The 18539-nt window shown below is 50.6% G+C and overlaps 1 protein-coding gene across 3 annotated transcripts in view; it reads left to right on the top strand.

Moving 5' to 3' along the window:
* Positions 1–810: 810 nt before the first annotated feature.
* The window catches only part of FBLN2 (fibulin 2), a 106540-nt gene continuing 88811 nt past the window's right edge, over positions 811–18539 (top strand). For all 3 annotated transcript variants that reach the window (XM_037037494.1, XM_037037493.1, XM_037037492.1), the window contains exon 1: positions 811–902. The gene's annotated coding sequence lies outside the window, so the exon portion shown is untranslated. The remainder of the gene's footprint in view (positions 903–18539) is intronic.

The following is an 18539-nucleotide window of genomic DNA, read 5'->3' as shown; positions in this document are numbered from 1 at the left end:
ACCAGGCCATGGGATGCCGGCCCTGCCTGGATTGTGGGGGTCCGAGTCACAGTAATTACCGTTTTGAACTTACAACTTGCAAGGTGTCCACCACTTGTTGAATGGGCCCTGTGCTGAGGGCATGACATGGGATTCCCTATGTCTCCCCATCAACAGCCAGGGGTTAACTATTCAAGAGATGAGAAGGCTGGATTCAGAGAGGTCAAGGTCACACAGTGGTCACAAGAAGCTGTGTGGGATGGGGAAAATGACAAACCTAGACAGTCTCAAAGGTAGAGGCTGAGAACCATGTGCCCAAAGACCTGTATCAGCGTGTCAAGTGCGAGCAGGCCCCTGGAGTGTGGGAACCCCCCAGGGATCTGAAGACTGGGGCCAAGCTGGTCTTGCTGTGGACGGTGGACCCTTTCATACTGGTCTGCCTCTTTGATCAGATGTACCTAGGCCCCTCAGGCCCTCCTAACGTGTCGGGAGTTTCTGAGAGCATCTTCCACGTGAAAACACTGAGAGTCACGCTAGCTGGGGTGGCCAGAACAAAGCTCCCTAGCTGCGGGCAACAGTGCTATATCTGGAACTCAAGAGTTTAGACTGCGCAGCGGGGGAAAGGGGGTGCAGGGAGGGGGTCGAGGTGCTTGGCAAACGCGCGACAGCGCAGCCATCTCTAGGCCTCGGTTTGCACATCTCCGCCCGAACCGAGCGGCACCAGGTTGCCCACCCACTACCCTCGCCGGGCGGAGACCCCGCCCCGGAGGCGGAGGCAGAGGACGGGGCAGAGAGCCGGCTCCGGCCCGCCCCTCTGTGCCTCCGCCCCGCCTCACGCCGCGCACAACCCGGGGCGCACGAGCTCTGGAGGCACCGACGGCTCGGCGGACGGACGCACCGACGGACGTGCGTAGCTCCCCGCGGTGAGTGCGCACCGGCCCCCTCCAGGGCCTCTCCCTCCCCGCTGCGCCGCGACCCCGCCAGCTTTCGCTCAGCGCCCCGATGCCCCGACGGCTCGGCGGCCCGCGGCCGCACGCCCCGCATCCAGGTCCTAGCCGCGGGGACTGCCCCTCAGCGCGCCAGGCCCATCGGATAGATGTGGGCACTGAAGCTGGCTCCTTGCGGCGGGCTAGGGCTCCGCGGGCAGATCCCCCAAGCGCCAGTTCCCGTTGGTCACCAATCCTCCTCCCCTTGTCCCATTGCTTTCCAACCGCCTTTCAGGTCGAGAGGCCCGGTCCTCATCAACCCAGGGGAAGACTGGGTCAAGCACCACCGCTTCCTTCACACATTCTCAGTTACCCCTCCCCCCCCAAGTCACACTCACTGCCACACACGCACTCACACCGGTAGCCAGCAGAAGTTCTTGCACACTGTTCGTGGGTGCACCCACCCCATGTCTGTCATTCTGTTCCTCAGGTTTCTTAGTCCACTGTTCAGAGCTTCCTCCCCCAAATTTCTCTCACGCATGTTTGGGCTCCTCACATTACCCCTCACACTCTGCCCTTTTGTGCACACGTGCTTCATACGTACCTGCCTTGCACACTGGCGTCTCTTCGACATATGTGACTCTGTATCAAACATTTTTGTTTGTTAAACCTTTGCATGTCTCTAACATGTCTGCCTCACATGTGACTCACACACGCATATCATGTCACATGCACGTCTCACATACTTGGAGTCACAAACAGTTCCACACACACAGTGGATCTTGCACACAGAGTCACGTATGCCCACAACTTCATAGCCTAGGCATTGCCACACCATACCTCCAGGGGCGAAGTCCTCAGGCTGTTCCCAGTGGTTGGAAGTTGGGGTGGGGGCTGCTCTTGTCTGACACGCCCTCATAGTGGGGCCTACATGGCTTTGGGGAGCACAGGAAGGGGCCTCCGCCTGCAGGGTGGCCCTGAGTCTGTCAGCTTCCTCACTGCTCATCACCCCCTGCATCCTCTGCCCTTCCCTACTCTCCCAAGAAGGAGTGCCTGCCCCCCTTCTTTGCTGTCACAAGTTCTTGCCCTGACTTGGACTGGTCCAGAGCTGGTCTGGGCCAGGAGGTGTCACGTGACAGGCCCGAAAAACGTAAAAAGGTTTTGGGTGTTGGTCATTGTCTTGAGCCCCTGGAGTGAGGGAGCCTTGATGTCTGGGCCTGCCACTGGCACATACGTGTGGCTAAAGATGGGTCTCTGGGCCTCATCTTCCCTACATGCAGCTGGGGGTGGAGGTCCCTACCAGGGGGAAGAAGGGGCCTGGAGCTCTTGCTCTCAGTGCTTCCTCAACTTCCCACTTCCCTTCTGTGTTCAGACCTGTGTGGTGGGGCAGTGGGCTGGGGGTGGATGAAGTCGAAGAATCGTGTTCCTGTGGCATGAAACTCGGCCAGCCCTGGTTGTGGTTGTTGTCCCTGCATGTTTTGTTTGGCTCTTACCATGTTGTTATTATTTTAAAATATTTAATTAGCTGGTAGCATTCACAAATTGTCAAGTTTCACATAAAAGTCTGGATTTCTGTCTTCTGAAAAATCACAGGATCTGGCGGCTCGAAGTCCACATCTCTTTGTGATGCTCATTGGCTGGTACTGCCTGTCTGCTGCCACTGGGGGTGGGGCTGGAGCACCATTTGGCCGCAGTCTCCACCTGGCCTGCTTGCACATTCTTGGTTCCTGCCTCCTAGCCATGCTGGCTAATCCTGCTGTATAAATGGGGGTATTTTTCCTGCATTGCCCACCCCAAAGTGGGTGTAGGCTAGTCCTCCCTCTCATTCATGGATGGGGAATCCTTGAGTGAGCCTCCAGTCTTTCAAGGCCTTTCTCATCAGAGCACTGATGGGGATGCCAGGGGCCTGGCATCTTGTGGTGCTGGCAGGCACCTTCTGCTAGACTGTGGGAAATGGCATCCTGGAGGCCACATCAGAGAAAAGCAGTTACTTCCAAGCCAGGTCTCATACGTTGGTTTTCTTCCCAGATGTTGTCAACGACCCTGCAGGTCACATTCTAACCCCTATGAGCTAGCTGAGGAAACTGAGGCTTGGAAAGAGTCTTGTAGCAAGCAAAGGGCCAAGCTGGGATTTCAAACCAGGTTTTTTTTTTACCCTAAAGTCAAGCTCTTTGCCCCCTTCTTAATGCATGCATAAGATGAAGGACTTGGTCTCATTGACCCCGGGCAAATTTCCTGAGCCTGGTGGTGCATGTGTGACACACAGTAGGTGCTTAATGAGCTTGTGGAACAACTGAAGGATATAAAGCTGTGTTCTCTGCAGAGGTCAAGGTGAAACTAAATTCAGGGCCTAAGAGGAAGATCTCACATGGCCTAAATGGCCATTAAATTTCCTTTGAATTTTCCTGAAAGCCCAGTGCAATTTTTTGCTCTTGATGTCCATGTTCACTGTGATCCCATTGACCACCAGGGTGAAGACCTTCAAGTCCCTTGAGTCTGTACAGCCTTGAGGGGATTGTGGTGTGTCTTGTTGGACATTGAATTCAATGTTTGCCTTGCATTTGGGGACTGTGGGTGTGAGCATATTCCCTTTAAACTCCTTTTAGGCCTTGGTGGATGAGATGCCTTATAAGAAGGGACTCAGTCAGAGGGGGGAAGGCTGGCTTCAGCTCCAATGTGTGGCATTGAGGGGGCCACCACTGAGTTAAGCCCAGATTCTCATGACCCTCTGCTCTCGTTTGCCACCTGCAGGTGGCTGAATTTACTTAAGCTTAGGGCCCCCATGATGTGGGGCCTCCTGTAAGATTGTTGACTGACCGAAGACCAGCTGTCTCAGGGCACGTGGACTTGGAGATGGTGGGTGGTGCCTGGCCTCTTCCTCCTGCAGATTTTCATTTCCGTTGGGGAAGAAGGTGCTGGGCCTGGCTGCGTAAGGTGGTGCTGAGGGCATGTCCCACCCTTTTCTGGGCCTCAGTCTCCTGTAAAGTATTGGGTTGGCCAAAACGTTCATTTAGTTTTTTCTGTAAAATAAAAGACACAGTTTTCATTTTCACTAATAACTTTATTGGTTTGAATATTTTGAGTATGTCGGCTATCCCCCACTATTGGCTTCTAGTGGGTAGAGGCCAGGGGTGCTGCTAAACATCTTCCAATACATAAGACAGCCTCACAGCAAAGAACTATTTGGCCAAAATGTCAATAGTACCAAGAAACTTTGCAAACCACTTTTGACACGTTTGATCAGTCACAGCACCTTCTCCATACACTGCACAAATCTTCTGTTGCATTTCTGTGTTTCTTGAAATAACCAAGAACAATATGCTGAGAATGTTGTGTATTTTTGTCTATCTTCAATGTTGAACTGGCTGTGCAAAAATTTGCCAGTTTTGTTAGTTTTTTAAAAAAATGCATTCTTATTTGACAGCTGTCACAATACAATCTAACAAAATTGTTTCAAATGACGTTGAAGACAGCTAAGCACTACTAGAGCTATTAAAGAGAGACACCTGGTTATTCTTGCCGACACAGTAAAGAATTACAGATCAGCAAGCCTACTGGAATGCAGGCAAAGTTTATTAGGGCTCAGTTCTAATGGGAGAGCAAAAGCAAGGGGAGCCAGAGCAGGGTAACCAGAGGTTGGGCGGCCATAGGCCAGATGGCCGAATAGAGTGGCCAGAGGCTGGGTGGCTGCGCAACGCCCCCGTGTGTCACCCCCGCCCCCCGATTGAGTCCTTTGTTCAGAGGATGTGTACAGTTGATGGGATGGGAGTGAGGAAGTTACATATTGATTGATGGGTAAAGGTAGTGTCAGCTTTCCTGGGGAGATGTGACTGTACCAATGTAGGCCTGTGTGGGGGTCTGTTAGCCTGAATCCTTGTCTTGCTCCAGGCTCTATTTGTTCATTTTGCATACGTGACGGGCGGCAGGCAGTTACCCAGAGTTGTTTTATGAGCTTCACTGTGGATGCCTTTCTCCTTCCCCCACCAGGTCTTGGGATGAATACACAGTCTCAAGGTTTTCCTTTTTCCAGCCGCTGGAGATGATACACACAGACTTTCAAGCACCACCCCCTCTCCCGGCACCTTCCTGCTTAATCACAGTTTTGCTTGTTGTTCAGAATGCCTGGCAGCCTTATCGATCCAGGCTCAGGACTACTGGGTCAGTGGGTGAGACGTCTCTTCCTTTGCTTTTAGCCGCCTGTATTAAGTTCTTTGTTAGATTGCAGTAGTGAGGGCCCTGCCTTATTTCCTCTCTGACCACTCATTCCTAGCTGCTACCATAACAGAGCCATCCTATGGAAAAAACTAAACAAACTTTTTGGCCAACCCAGTCGATGCTGCCCAGTGGTTTTCTAGTCTCATTCATGGTCTCGAAGCAGGGATATGGTCATAGAATCCGGGGGTCTGCTGTCCAGGGGGCAGCTGTACGTAGCCCTCCTCTCTGGCTTCCTGAACCCTCTCTGCTTCCACCTACCCCTGAGTCGAAGGCCTTGCCCAGGGATGCTATGCTGGCCTGAGAAAGGATCCAGCACCATGCTCTGCCAGCCTGTTACCCCCCCAAGGCCATCACTCCTAGATCCGCCAGGCAGGAAGGAGCTGCTACGGGAGCCTGCGTGTCCTGTACTGAGGGTGGCCAGGCAGGAACGGTCTGGTTAGGGAGCTCATGGTGGGTAGTGCAGCGACTGCGTTTGCTCTTATGCAGTTTATATTCTTAATTGGAGGGGTGAGGTGGGGTAACTTGGCCAACAAAGAAATTAATGCCATTTATTTCCTAGAGGTATAGATGCCGTATAGGAGCTATAAGGCAGCAGGGCAACCAAATGCAGGTAGGCAGGGAAGGTCTCGTGCAAGAGAGGTTGTCTGAGTTGAGACCAGAGTGGTGAGGCCCTGAGGTGGGACCCTGCTTGGTATGTGTGAGGGACACAAAGGGAGGAGGATGGAGTGGGTGAGGGACGCGACAGAGAGGGGCAGGGCAGGGAGATTGAAAGCTGCTGGAGATGTGTGAGCCAGGGAGTGATGAGGATTGACTTTTGTTTTAAGATGCCCTCCCTAGCTAGCTGCGAGATCAAGAAGAAGCTTTGCTCCTGGACGTGTGGATGCGGCTGGGGGTGCCGAGCTGCCCGATAAGCACTCATTAGAGCCAGCTCTGTGCTGGGGGCAGTTTTTACCCATAAGAAGCTACAGGCAGGTTGGGGAGAGAGCCCTGTCAACAGACATTTGAGATCCAGGGTGACACACTCTGGTTAAGTAGATGGTGACATGGCCTTACAGGGAAATATTACGCAGCTGTGAAAAATGGGATGCTTTCTATAGAAAGATTTTTTAGGGTCTATTAAGAGAAAAAAACAATGTGGGCATTGTGTAGTAGGCCCGCAAGAGGTAGTATGCTTTATCTCCCATTGCGTATGTAAAGCACGCTACCTCTTGTGTAAAGTGGGAAATACAAATGCACGTGTGCTTGGCTGTCCAGGAACAGACTTGGAAGAGACACTAGGAGCAGGCTGTGGTGGTTACCTGTGGTCCCCTGGGGCGGTGGTGCAAGGGTGAGGTGACACTTCCCACTGTGTGTCTTTTTTATTTTTTGTTTTTTTAAACCATGTGACCATATTGCCTGTTGAAAACATTACATTAAATTCAAAAGCAGCTGGGCAGTCGGTGGTTGACTGTTCATTTGTGAATTTTAAGTGGAGGTGTTTAACGATGGTTTTTAAATTGCCTGCTTTACTGACCTTGTGGTGGAATAGACGTCTTCCTGACTTGGTACACAAAAGTTTCCACTGCGATTAAAATGAGATGGTAACAAAGTCAGTTTTTGCAAGTTTTGGCAAACGGACAAAAGAAAAACCCACCCTTTCCCTCTCCCCCTTTTCCTGTGGTTGTGTTTCCTCCCGTGATTTGACTGCTGGCTCTTCCTGGGGTGGGCACTGGTACACTGGCCATTCTGTCTTGAGCCCGTCCACAGCCTTCTAGCGACAGACCCAGACTGCAGGAGGGTGGGAGGAGCGGGCAGGGCTGCCGCTTTGGCGTCCTACACGGTTCAGATCCTAGCTCTGCTACTCACCAGTTACTCACCCTCCGAGCCTCAGTTCCCTCATCTGTAAAATGGTTCCCATACCTGTATCTCTCAGGGTTGTTGGAAGGAGGAAATGAGACCACTTATTCCTTTAGTCAGCAGATATTTATTGAACACCTACTGGGTGCTGGTCACTGTGTTGGGGATAAAGCGGTGACCAAGGCAGCATCTTCTGCCCCCACGGAGCTTCTTTTCCAGTTGGGCAGAGCAGATGGGAGGCGAGTGGGACTCTGTGTAGTGTGCACTGCGCTCCATGCCTGAGAGAAAGAGCAGGCACGCTGGTCTGGGGCTGGCCGTGGCGCGGTGGGGCCCTTTTAGGCAGAGCAGGTCCTGGGTGCAGTGGGGATGGTCAGGCAGAGGCCGTAACAAGTGCCAATGACTGGAAGCAGCTGGAGGAGCAGACCCCTGTGAGAAAGGAGGGTGGGCAGGGCATGGGCCTAGTCTGGGGTTTTGATTCTATTCTGGGTGTGATGAGGATTCAGTTCCTGGAGAGTTGCGGTCTGAATGAGATTTTAAAGCTCCAAGGAAGAGCAAGGTGGGGTCTACATCCAGGCCTTGTGGGGTAATGGGCAGTTGTGCAGCTGTGGCCGCCTTCCTCCCAGAGGGTTAGCAGCCCTCGCCAGGCCTTATTGGGAGCAGCCAGGGAAGGCTTGTGGAGTTGGGGTTCTGGCTAGTGGCTGCCTGGACACCCATGCCAGGGACATGTGGCCTTGGGTTCTCTCTCCCTCACACAGCCCTAGCAGTAGCCTGTATAGTGTGGGCCAGCCCATGGTCCCTCCCAGGGCCATCCTGAGGGCCGCAGGGACTCAGACAGGTAGTTAGGAAATGCTCTTTGGTCAGGGCTGTCCTGGAGAAGAGCACAGAGGCCCTGGAGGGTGGAAGCATTCAGCCAAAACTGGCGGTGGTCAGCAGGGAACGCTTCCTGGAAGAGGAACTGGCACTGTCATGTGAAAGTAGAGGGGTGAGGGAGGCCCAGGAGAAGACCTGGCTTCTTCTGGAGACGTGGGGTGAAGGGGAGGTGGGAGGAGGAACCGAAGAGGGAGCCAGGTCTGTCCACCCCCAGATGCCGTCCCAGGCAGACTGCCGTTTGATTACAGGTTCCACTGGCACACACATACCACTCATCTCCTGCGGGCTGGTCCCCTCCCAGGGCCCCTCTTGGGTCAAGCCATGCGTCATTTTACTTCATTGTCCTCACAGTTATTGGAATTTGGAAACACTGCAAAAATGCCTCTGCCTCTCGTATGTGCAGATTGTTGCAGAGAAAGTACTGGTTTGGGGAAAGGTTATTTCCTTCCTCGAGGGTGGGGAGCCTGGCTTTATGTGGAGTATTGTAGCCAGAGTGACCCCGCCCGAGTCACAGCTCTGATGGGGAAGTAGTGCTGCCCGCCTGCCCTGGGCCAGGGCCGGCGGGGGCCCGGGAACTCTGCCTGGCCAAGAGGGTGGGGAGGGGGGCCTGGGCCTGGGGAGCGGGATGGCTGTTTGGGGGCATAGGAGGCCTTTGCCTTCAGGTAGAGCCTGCTGGTTTTAGGCCACCTCACTTCTTAAGTCCTCAGTTTTCTGTTTTATGAATTGGGGGTAGCCTTGCTGATTCTGCTGTCATTTAGTCCCTGGGAATGGCCTAAAACGTGGGAAGAGGGCTGTGAAGCATGGAGTGACAGTGGGGTGAGGGTCCAGCCCGGTGTGTGGGCAGCACAGGGGGCACTGTTTTGTCTTCTTGGCCTGAGACACATGGCCCTGGATAATGAGGGTTTTCTCTCTCATCCTCAAGCTCTCGATCTGTTAAAGGGACCTGGTGGTGGTGCCCACGTAGTAGGGTTGGTGTGAAGACTGGAGCATGTATGGAAAACCCTGAGTGTGGGCTTCAGCAAGTATGTGGTGCTCAGTTAGTACATGGTAGCTAGGTTCTTTGTCGTGTCAAGGCCGTGCTGTTCTCTCCCTTCTCTTCTGTCTGTTCTGATCTCTGAGATGCCTCTGTCTGCGTCGGAGCCAGCCCTGGGCTCTGTGGTCGGGACACACCGCGTTCTTTTATTTTTTAAAAACAACTATTTAATTACAGCTGGTATATGACATTATATTGATTTCAGGTGTACAACACAGTGATTAGACATTTAGGTAACTTAGGAAGTGATCATTTTGATAAGCCTAGTACCCACTTGGCACCATACATATTATTACAGTATTATTGACTATTGCCAATATTACTGTATGATAATATTGTACAATAATATCACTGTCCATCCCCCTGGCTGTTGTTTAACTGCCAATCTGTACTTCTTAATCCTTTTACCGTTTTCACCTCCAGTCCTCCCACTCGACTGCCGTCCAAATGTTCTCTGTATCTGTGAGTTTGTTTCTGTTCTGCCTGTTTATTTTGTTTTTTAGATTCCACACATAAGTGATGTCCTATGGCACTGGTCTTTCCCTGTCTGACTTATTTCACTCACTAGGTCTATCCGCATTGTTGCACATGGCAAAATTTCGGTCTTTTTTTTTATGGCTGCTTCCAAACCTTGGCTGTGGTAAATAAAGCTGCATTGAAAGGGACGCACCGTTTCTTGAAACCTCCCAGACTTTTTTCTTCCTCGGCCTCAGTTCCCCATCTTGGCCCTACGTTTTCGGCCATGCATTTGGTCATTCAATGAGCTTTTGGTGATCCAGAAAATTCTGTTCTTCTTAGAGTCTCCTCACAATGGAAGCACAGAATTAAAACATTTTTTGGTAGAGAACTCTTGGGATCCCTGAGGATGCCTCCCCAACACCCCCTGAGTCTGCGGCCTGTAGGCGGAGTGATAGACAGAGAAGAACTCTGAGCAGGAAAGTGTAGGCTGTCTGGGAATGTGCTGGACAGGCCAAGTGGGGGCTATGTGGAGACAGGTTGGGGACTGAGGATCGGGGCCAGCTCAGGAAACGGGAGGTCTTTATACATTCCAGCCCCTCAGAGGCACACCGCACTGTGCCATCTTTCACTCCTGGCACTCGTTCCCTCTCGGTCTCTCTCCCATGGCCCATCACTTTGTCAGCTAGCCTGGTCCTCCTGGTAGTTGGTACTGGCCTAGAAGCTCAGTGTTTCCTAGCTGCTCCTCTGTGTATCTTCATAGCCGATGAATTACGCCACCTTCTCTGACCATGGACACCCCAGGACCGCTGTTGGCTGCTGTCTGATTACATGGCTGATACAGGCAGGCCCCATGGTGCCTTGTGGTTCTTTCTTGGGGAAGGATCCAGGTGGGGGTTGGCATTTTCTCATAAAGTGATGATTAGCATAATCCCATCTAGTGTCTTGCTTCCCGTGCTTCTACATTACACTGAGTATATTTTTGAAAATGCCTCCCCTGTTTTATTTACATTTGTTTTTAAAGGAGATGTTCTGTCACAACTATAGATAGAAATCAGGAATCAACAACACCCATGAAAATAAAGATAGTTACAAAGCAGGACCAAATTCTTGTTGTCTTTTGTTCCCGTCCTCAGTCTGAGCCAGTGAGTCTTGTCCTCTCTTTGTTAGAAAGAAGATTGGTAATGGCAGGGAGATGTTCGTGGCACTGAGAGTTTTCCGTGGTTCTGACTGGTTAAAAGAGTGTACGGAGGGTCCTTCCTCACCATGGGGATCAGGACCTGGTGACCCTGAGATCTTCTCTCACCATACATGGTTATCTCTGGCCCCACTTGGAGGGGCCCCTCTGGCTGGTCATCACACACTTCACATCTCCTTGGAACCCTCCTGCTTTCTGGGCCCTCCTTGGCATGTTTCTCACTGGGCAGGGCTGTGAGAAGAGGCTGCAGCCCCTCCAGCTAGGATGTGTTCTTCCAGATGAAATCCCTGACTCCTAGGTAGTGGGCTGGTGCTTGTTCTCCTGTGGAGGCTAGGGCTGCCCCCTGTGGTCCCCAGCTCCACACTCTTTGTGCTGGCTGTGCAGAACTTGGGAGGATGAAGGCAGCGGGGCCTGGGGTATCCTGCAGCCTGGGGGCTGTGCTGGGGAAAGGCTTAGTGCCTTTTAGTGCCTTAGCCACAGGGCTTCAGCTCTGAAGTAGAGGGCAGTGGGGGCTGGCAAGGTGAGGCTGGGTCTAGGGCAGGGATGTCAAACTCACTTTCACCGAGGGCCACGTCAACCTCGCGGTTTCCTTCAAAGCACTGGATGCCATTTTAAGACTGTATAAATGTAACCATTCCTTAGCTAGGGACAAGGAGCTTGGCTCTGTGGCCAGGTAGAAACAAGGTGCCTGGCCAGATAAAACAAGGTGGAGGGCCAGATTCAGCCCACGGGCCTTGTGTTTGACACCTGTGGTCTCGAGCTTGGATGAGATGGGTATCTAAACCTGGTCAGATGGGAAAGTGCCTTATAAACTGTAAATTGCTGGGCCCAGGTGAGCAGAGGTCATTAATATTGCTTTTAATGGGTAATACCAGTAACACTCACAGTAGTGGCTGGTTGGCTACAGGTCCTTAATTAGCCATGGGACCTGGTGTGAGGGAAGTTTGCTCCGGTCCTCTTACTGCACCTTCTCCCTCCCTACTTTTTTTCTTGGAAACTCATTTAATGTACTGCTGGGAATGGAAAAGTTGTGGTGACATTAGCTGCCCGTCCCTGAAATGCCCACCATGATCCCAAGGCCAGATGTGCCTGACTCAGATGCCCTTGGAGTGACTGTGGCTTTCCGTGCATGGGGTGAGTGGAGAGGCCCTTCCTCAGCATACAGCATGGTCGCCCATTGGTACCCTGGGCTCCATCCGTCACAGTGATTCTCCTACATTGTCAGGAAAGGACGAGTGGCTGCTACCTCCAGGGAATGCTGTAGCTAGGGTCTCCTATACCCATCTTTCTCCCCACCACCCCCCAAATCCCCACTGAAAAACCTCCATCTGATTTCCATTTCTGATTCTGTTCCTGTTCTAATTGTTTGCTTAGTTTGTTTTTGTTTTAGGTGAGGTTGTTAATCACTGTGAGCTTATTGTCATTTTACCGTTCATAGATTTGATCATCTTTTTCTTAGATAAGTCCCTTTAACATTTCATATAATAAGGGCTGGGTGAGGATGAACTCCTTGAACTTGACCTTGTCTGAGAAGCACTTTATCTGCCCTCCCATTCTAAATGAAAGCTTTGCTGGATAGAGTCATCTTGGATATAGGTCCTTGCCTTTCATGACTTGGAATACTTCTTTCCAGCCCCTTCTTGCCCACAAGATTTCTTTTGAGGAATCAGCTGACAGTCTTATGGGAACTCCTTTGTAGGTAACTGTCTCCTTTTCTCTTGCTGCTTTTAAGATTCTGTCCTCATTTTTCATCTTGGGTAATGTAATTATGATGTGCCTTGATGTGTTCCTCTTTGGGTGCAACTTGTTTGGGACTCTCTGAGCTTCCTGGACTTCCTGGAAGTCTATTTCCTTTGCCAGACTGGGGAAGTTCTCCTTTATTATTTATTCAAATAAGTTTTCCACTTGTTGCTCTTCTTCTTCTTCATCTGGTACCCCTATAATTCGGATGTTGGAGTGTTTAAAGATGTCCCGGAGGTTCCTAAGCCTCTCCTCATTTTTTGTATTCTTGTTTCTTCATTCTGTCTTCCTTGAATGTTTCTTTCTTCCTTCTGGTCCAAACCATTGATTTGAATCCCGGTTTCCTTCCATCACTCTTGATTCCCTGTACATTTTCCTTTATTTTGCTTAGCATAGTCTTTATTTTTTCAGCTAGTTTGCAACCATATTCAGCCAATTCTGTGAGCATCCTGATCACCAGTGTTTTGAACTTTGCATCTGATAGGTTGGCTATCTCTTTGTCACTTAGTTTTATTTTTTCTGGAGCTTTAATCTGTTCTTTCATTCAAGCCATTTTGGGGGGGTCGTCTCCCCTCATACCTATCTTTCTTTGTCTGCACTTTTCTCTGGTTCATTCTCTCAAAATGACTTAAATGTGCCCATCCTCAACTTGGATGTGTCCTGGTTCAGTTTCTTCTACAACTGGTCTGTTCTCTTTGATTTCCAGGTCAAAGTCCTGGGGAAGAGCTTTGATCAACCCAGCTTAATATCCACCCTGGGCTAATCAGCTGTGGTCAGGGGCAGGGTCACCAAGTCATCATACACATGTGGCTTTAGGGCCATGTCTCTAGCCACTCTCCGAGAATGGGCATTCAGTGAAGCAGGCTGTTGGGAGAAAGTTTAGTAACTTCAGAAGCTCAGACTTCTTGGAGTCCAGTCATAGTCAGCAAGAGATACAACACGGTTGCTGTTATTGTTTTCTTTCATGGTTGTAAGGATTATTTTGGTTGCAAGTGACAGAAAGTACAACTTAAGCAAACAAGTCATGGAATTAAAATATACAGGAGACTAGCTTCAAGCTTGGCTGTATCCAGGGCCTCCGATGATGCCGTTTGGGCCGTGTCTCCATGCTGCATGTCTCCGGCAGGCTCTGCCATGTGACAGTCAGGTGGTGGCCCAGCAGCTCCAGGCTCAGTGCTTTGAGCTCAGAAGCTTCAGCACCGGCTGGTGTGACTGAGTTGTGTGACTGTCCCTGACCAGTCATTGGCCATCTAGCGGTCCATGTAGCCTGAGGGTGGGAGAGGGTGTCTCCCATGGGAAAACTGGGTTTCTCTTACCAGAAGTGAGCAGAGATCCCTACAGCATCGATGGCATGCTCCAGATAAGTGGCCTCTACACGCCTTTCCCTGTCCCTGTCTCACACGGTGGACCCATCATAAGGGAATGTGGGGATATTCTAGTATGAGTAACAGCAGCTCTTTACCATCTGCGTGGCTTATGTTAAAACAGGGAGTCGGAAAGAGGGGTACGGGCTACGGGGTCCTGGCCTCCAACCGAACCACTTCTGCTGCTAGTGGTGAGGATGTGGGCAGAATTAGTTATTCTCTGAGGGTTTGCTCTAAACCTCTTGTTTTTGTCCCTTACTCCCTCCCTCCCTCCTTCCTTTCTCCCTTCCCTCCCTTCCTCCCTCCATTCCTTCCTTCCCTCTCTCCTTCCCAAGGGTTTATTTATTTATTTTTAGGGAGAGGGGAAAGGAGGAGAAACGTCATGTGTAAGAGATATATCGGTTGGAGGCAGACCTGGCCTGTAGCCCAGGCATGTGCCCTGTCTGGGAATTGAACCAACAACCTCTCAGTGCACAGGCCAGGGCTCATTCAGTCCACTGAGCCACACCAGCCAAGGATTTTTCCCTTTTCTGTGAACTCTGAAGTTTCAGGGACTCTGTACAGCATGCAAGGAGGTCAAAAGAGGGAGCCATGGACACTGAGGAAAGGCTTCCCAGAAGAGGGGATATTGAGCTGGGTATTAAGACTTGAATAGGAGTTTGCTAAGGGTCAGAAGGATGTGCCTGACAGAGGGGACAAAGGAATTGGCAGACCTGAGGAATGTGAAAAAGTTAGAGTAGCTGGGGCCAGTAATCATTTATTTATATTGAACATGTGTTGCCTGTTGTTGGCCATGTGTGATCCTGGGTCTTTACATCATCTCCTTGAGTCCTCCCAGTGTTGCCAAATGGCTACTGTGGTGGGGCCCAGATGCAGACAGAAAGCATGACTGCTCAGGGGGTCACATGCTCTGAGCTACCCAGCAGCCCAAGGGAAGAACTGGGTTAGAATTTGAACCTTGACCTCAGGGAGTCCAGAGCTTGATCCTTGCTTGCTATCCATTCCTGCTCTGGCAGTGGCTGCTGATGGATGGCCTTGGGGGGCCTGGGGGTGGTGCTGCAGCCTGGGCCAGACCCTGGCATGTGGTGCACACTGGCTGCCTTGCCGGCAGCCCCGAGAAATTCCTTAATTTCGGGGCCACGCAGATAAATTGGGGCCGTGGCATGGCAAAGACCTGAGGGAATCGAAGAGTTTCTCTGGCTGACGCCTCCTTCCAGATGCCTCAGTGGCTGAGCGAGCTGAGCTTTGCTGGTTTCAGCCCTGCCCGTCTGTTTCTATCATCTGGTTCCTTTCCGACCCTGTCTGCTTGGCTTTTTGCCCACTTCTTTCTCTCTGTGTGTCTTCAGTGTCTTTCTGCCTGACCCTATTCCACCCCACCCTCCTTCATCTAGAATCTCAGGTCTAGTGAAGCTGAAAGGACACACGAAATGAGGCATAAGGGTGGATGTGAAACTGGAAAGGGAATGAATGCACACTGCCTGTCACTACCAGAACCAAAAGTAGAGACAAGGATTGCAATTTTATGGGCGCTGTATGCAGATGACCAGGGATCTGAAGAGATTGCAGGTTATGTAACCTTAAAACCATCCTAACATCTTTCAAGCTGTATAAGGAAAAGAAAGGGTATTTGAGGGGTGTAGAAAAAGCTAATTGGATAGGAGGGTAGGTAAGGGGTTTATGTAAAAGGTTAATTGGATAAGAGTTGCAGTTCTCATTTTCCTAGTACTTCTTTATCTGTTGATCAACAACTCTTTATCTTTATCCCTTCCTGGAACAGAGTGGCTCAGAGACTGTCTTCATCCTCTTGTTTGCAGACATCCTGGGGCACAAAGGTTGAATTGCTTGTCCTCTTGGAGTCCTGTGGTCATGCATTCCAGTTCTAGAGGAACAGCTTTCCACTTGCATTAGTCACTTAAGCCTATCGACTATGACTGAAGCTAAAACCTTTAACTCTTGAATTCCCTTATCACATATGCGCAGTGGTTGTAACCATGGAAAGCCCCCAGCTTAGCCACTGACTTGCCAGGCGACTTCAAGCAAGTTTTCTCCAGCTATGAAGGCTCTTTTGGGATGAGTGTTCGTGGCACTCACATTTATAACTCATTCCATGTTTTGTGTCATCCCTGTGCTGGGGCCACATAAATTAATTAATTAGTCCACCCACCTATCAGAAGCATTCTTGAGTATCCACACAGGCCAGCCCCAGGGTCAAGGCTGAGCATGAGAGCAGGATCCTTGTGTTGGAGTTGCAATCCAATCAAGGAGACTGGGAGGCGGGCAGTGCAAGCTGTCAGCTTCTAGGATGGAGTATGCCAGCCCCAGCCCCTAATGACTATCCTGTGGCTAGAGGGGAGGAGATGAGCACTTTGGTGTGTAGCTGATGGAATGTGTCTGTCCATGGAGCTGCAGGAACCCCCAGGACTCTCTGCACTGAGGTCTGATGGTAGAAGTGGTGTAGGAGTCTGGATGGACTCTGATGGATCTGTGAATGAGGTGGGTACAAGGACATGTCTGGAGAGCAGGAAGCAAGGCATTGAAGGACCAAGGCGGCAGTGTGTCCCATAGAGAGGAGAATGGTCAGGGGCACTGGGGAGCAGTGACCCACTGGCTGGGGATGGAAAAGGGACAAGGACCCGCCAGGCCCATCATGTGTGTGAGCACACACACGCTCACATTCTTACACACACACACACTGTCTATACAAACTCACACATGCTTGCACAGCCTTAAACACACCTCACATTCACATACCCACTCACACACTTGTAGTTCACATATATACACATGCTCACAGTTGCACACATAGTTGTACCCACACTCACACCTCGTGACATACTCATATACACTTAAACACACCTTGCATGCACATACCCACTGCATACCTATGCATGCACAATTATATTTCACATTACACAGTCCATTCATACTCTCAAACTTGTACACTCACAAGTATTCACATCTCTTACAGAAAAGACTCTTAGTCTTTTGGCTTCTTTTGGAAAAAAAACACAAACCCTCTTGTATCAAAAAGAGGAGAAAAGAAAGCAAGAGAATATCTGGTTGAGCCCAGAGACAGGGTATGAACCTGGTCAAGGCCCTTCTTAGGGACTCTGCTCACCTCCGTGGAGCCGTTCAGTCCCTGCTGGGGTTCTCAGCGTCCATGGGCTCCTTACTGGACCCCTGAACTCAACTTCATGGGCTGAAAAGGAATGAAAGGGGCCTAGCTAATGTTTGGAAGGCTCTGGAGGAAGGGTGAACCCCAAAGTTTATCTCCCACTGGCCTGACGTAGTGCCTAAAATCCCACCTTTGTGTTCCTGCAGGGAGACATGTAAACCCCCAAAGACCAGTTTATTTTCTGGAAGTGGAGCCAGGGGAACCCATTCTCAGTGTCTTCTAGGGAGGGGTCACTCCCATAGGATGGTCCTCTTGCCAGGAGAAGCTTACTTTTCTCAGAGATTTCAGTCCTAAAATGTTGTTTTAAAAAAAAGATTTTATTTACTTATTGTTTTAGACAGAAAGGTAGGGAGGGAGAAAGGGACAGAATCATGGATTTGTGGTTCCCCCTTGCATGCCCCTAGCAGGAGACCTGGCCCGCAACCCACGTATGTGCCCTGACTGGGAATCGAACTGGTGATCCTTTGGTTTGCAGGCCAGCACTCAATCCACTGAGCCACACCATCCTGTGCAAAAATGTTGAATTTTATTGAATACTTTTTCCCAGCATCTAGTGAGATGATCATGTAGAGTTTTTCTTTTAGTGAATTGCGTTCATGTTTTAGTATTGAACTATCCTCGCATTCTTGAGGTAGCCCTACTTGGGCACAATGCATTATTATTCCTGTAATATGCTGCTAGATTCGGTTTTCTGGCAATTTCTTTATGACTTGGCAACTAGGTTCCTGAGTGAAACAGGCCTATATATCTCTCTTCTTGTAGTCCATGTCTGCTCTTGATATCAGGGTTTCTTAGTCTCATAAAATGAGAGAAGCTGGCACCTTTATTTTTCTAGGCTCTGGAACAATTTTTTTTAATAGGATAGGAATTCTTGTGAGCTTTGTTGTGCCATGTCTTGGGCTCGCCTCTGTGATTGTTTTTAACTCAATCACATGGCATCCTGTGAGGAGACCATGATGCTTCTCATTTAACAGATGGGAGAATGAGTCTCAGAGAGCCGGAGTCTCTGGTCTGTGGTCAGACAGTGGGAGGCGGCTCAGCTGGCCTGTGAACATAGGCCCGTCTGCCTCCAGGGCCTGTGCTTTTTATATCGTTCACCATGGTGCAAGACTTGTCTGAGAGGCTGGTCTATGGGAGAGCCATTGGCCTTGCTCTGGGTTTTTCCAGGGGACGGAGGAGTGGGGCTGGGAAGAGCACTGACTGAGCATCAAGACAACTTTCCTGCCTGTACTCACCCACCTACTGGCCTACCTATGTACCCATGAACAGCCATTCATGCATCCTCTTGTCTACTGACCCATTGCCTGCCAGTTCCCAGCCATCCCTCAGCCATTTGTCCCCATGCTGATATGCCCACCAGTTAGCCTCCCTTGCCATCCATGCCATCTTTTATCTCCTCAGCTATCTTTCCACCCACCCATCTGTCCATCAGACATTTATCCACACACTGATTTCTTATCCAGCCGTTGATCCGTTTTCCCAGCCATCTGTCCTCCATCTGCCGTCCATTTATTCACCCACTTACCCATGATCCACCACCCCCGACTGCTCACTCCTTCATCTCTCTATCTGTCAACTGGCCCTCCACATACCAGTTCTCTTGCCCCTCTGTTGATCTGTCTTCTCATCTGTCTGTCCTCCATCTGCTACCTGCTCATCGACCGTCCACTTACGCACCCATCACATCCACCGTCCACCTACCCGCCCATCTGCTCATCTGTCCATCACATCCATCCCCTCCCCCTCC

Source organism: Sturnira hondurensis, unplaced genomic scaffold, assembly GCF_014824575.4.
Source record: "Sturnira hondurensis isolate 20B ecotype Veracruz unplaced genomic scaffold, ASM1482457v3 Scaffold0023357, whole genome shotgun sequence".
Classification (NCBI taxonomy): Eukaryota; Metazoa; Chordata; class Mammalia; order Chiroptera; family Phyllostomidae; genus Sturnira; species Sturnira hondurensis.
This window is presented reverse-complemented; position numbering and strand designations above follow the sequence as displayed.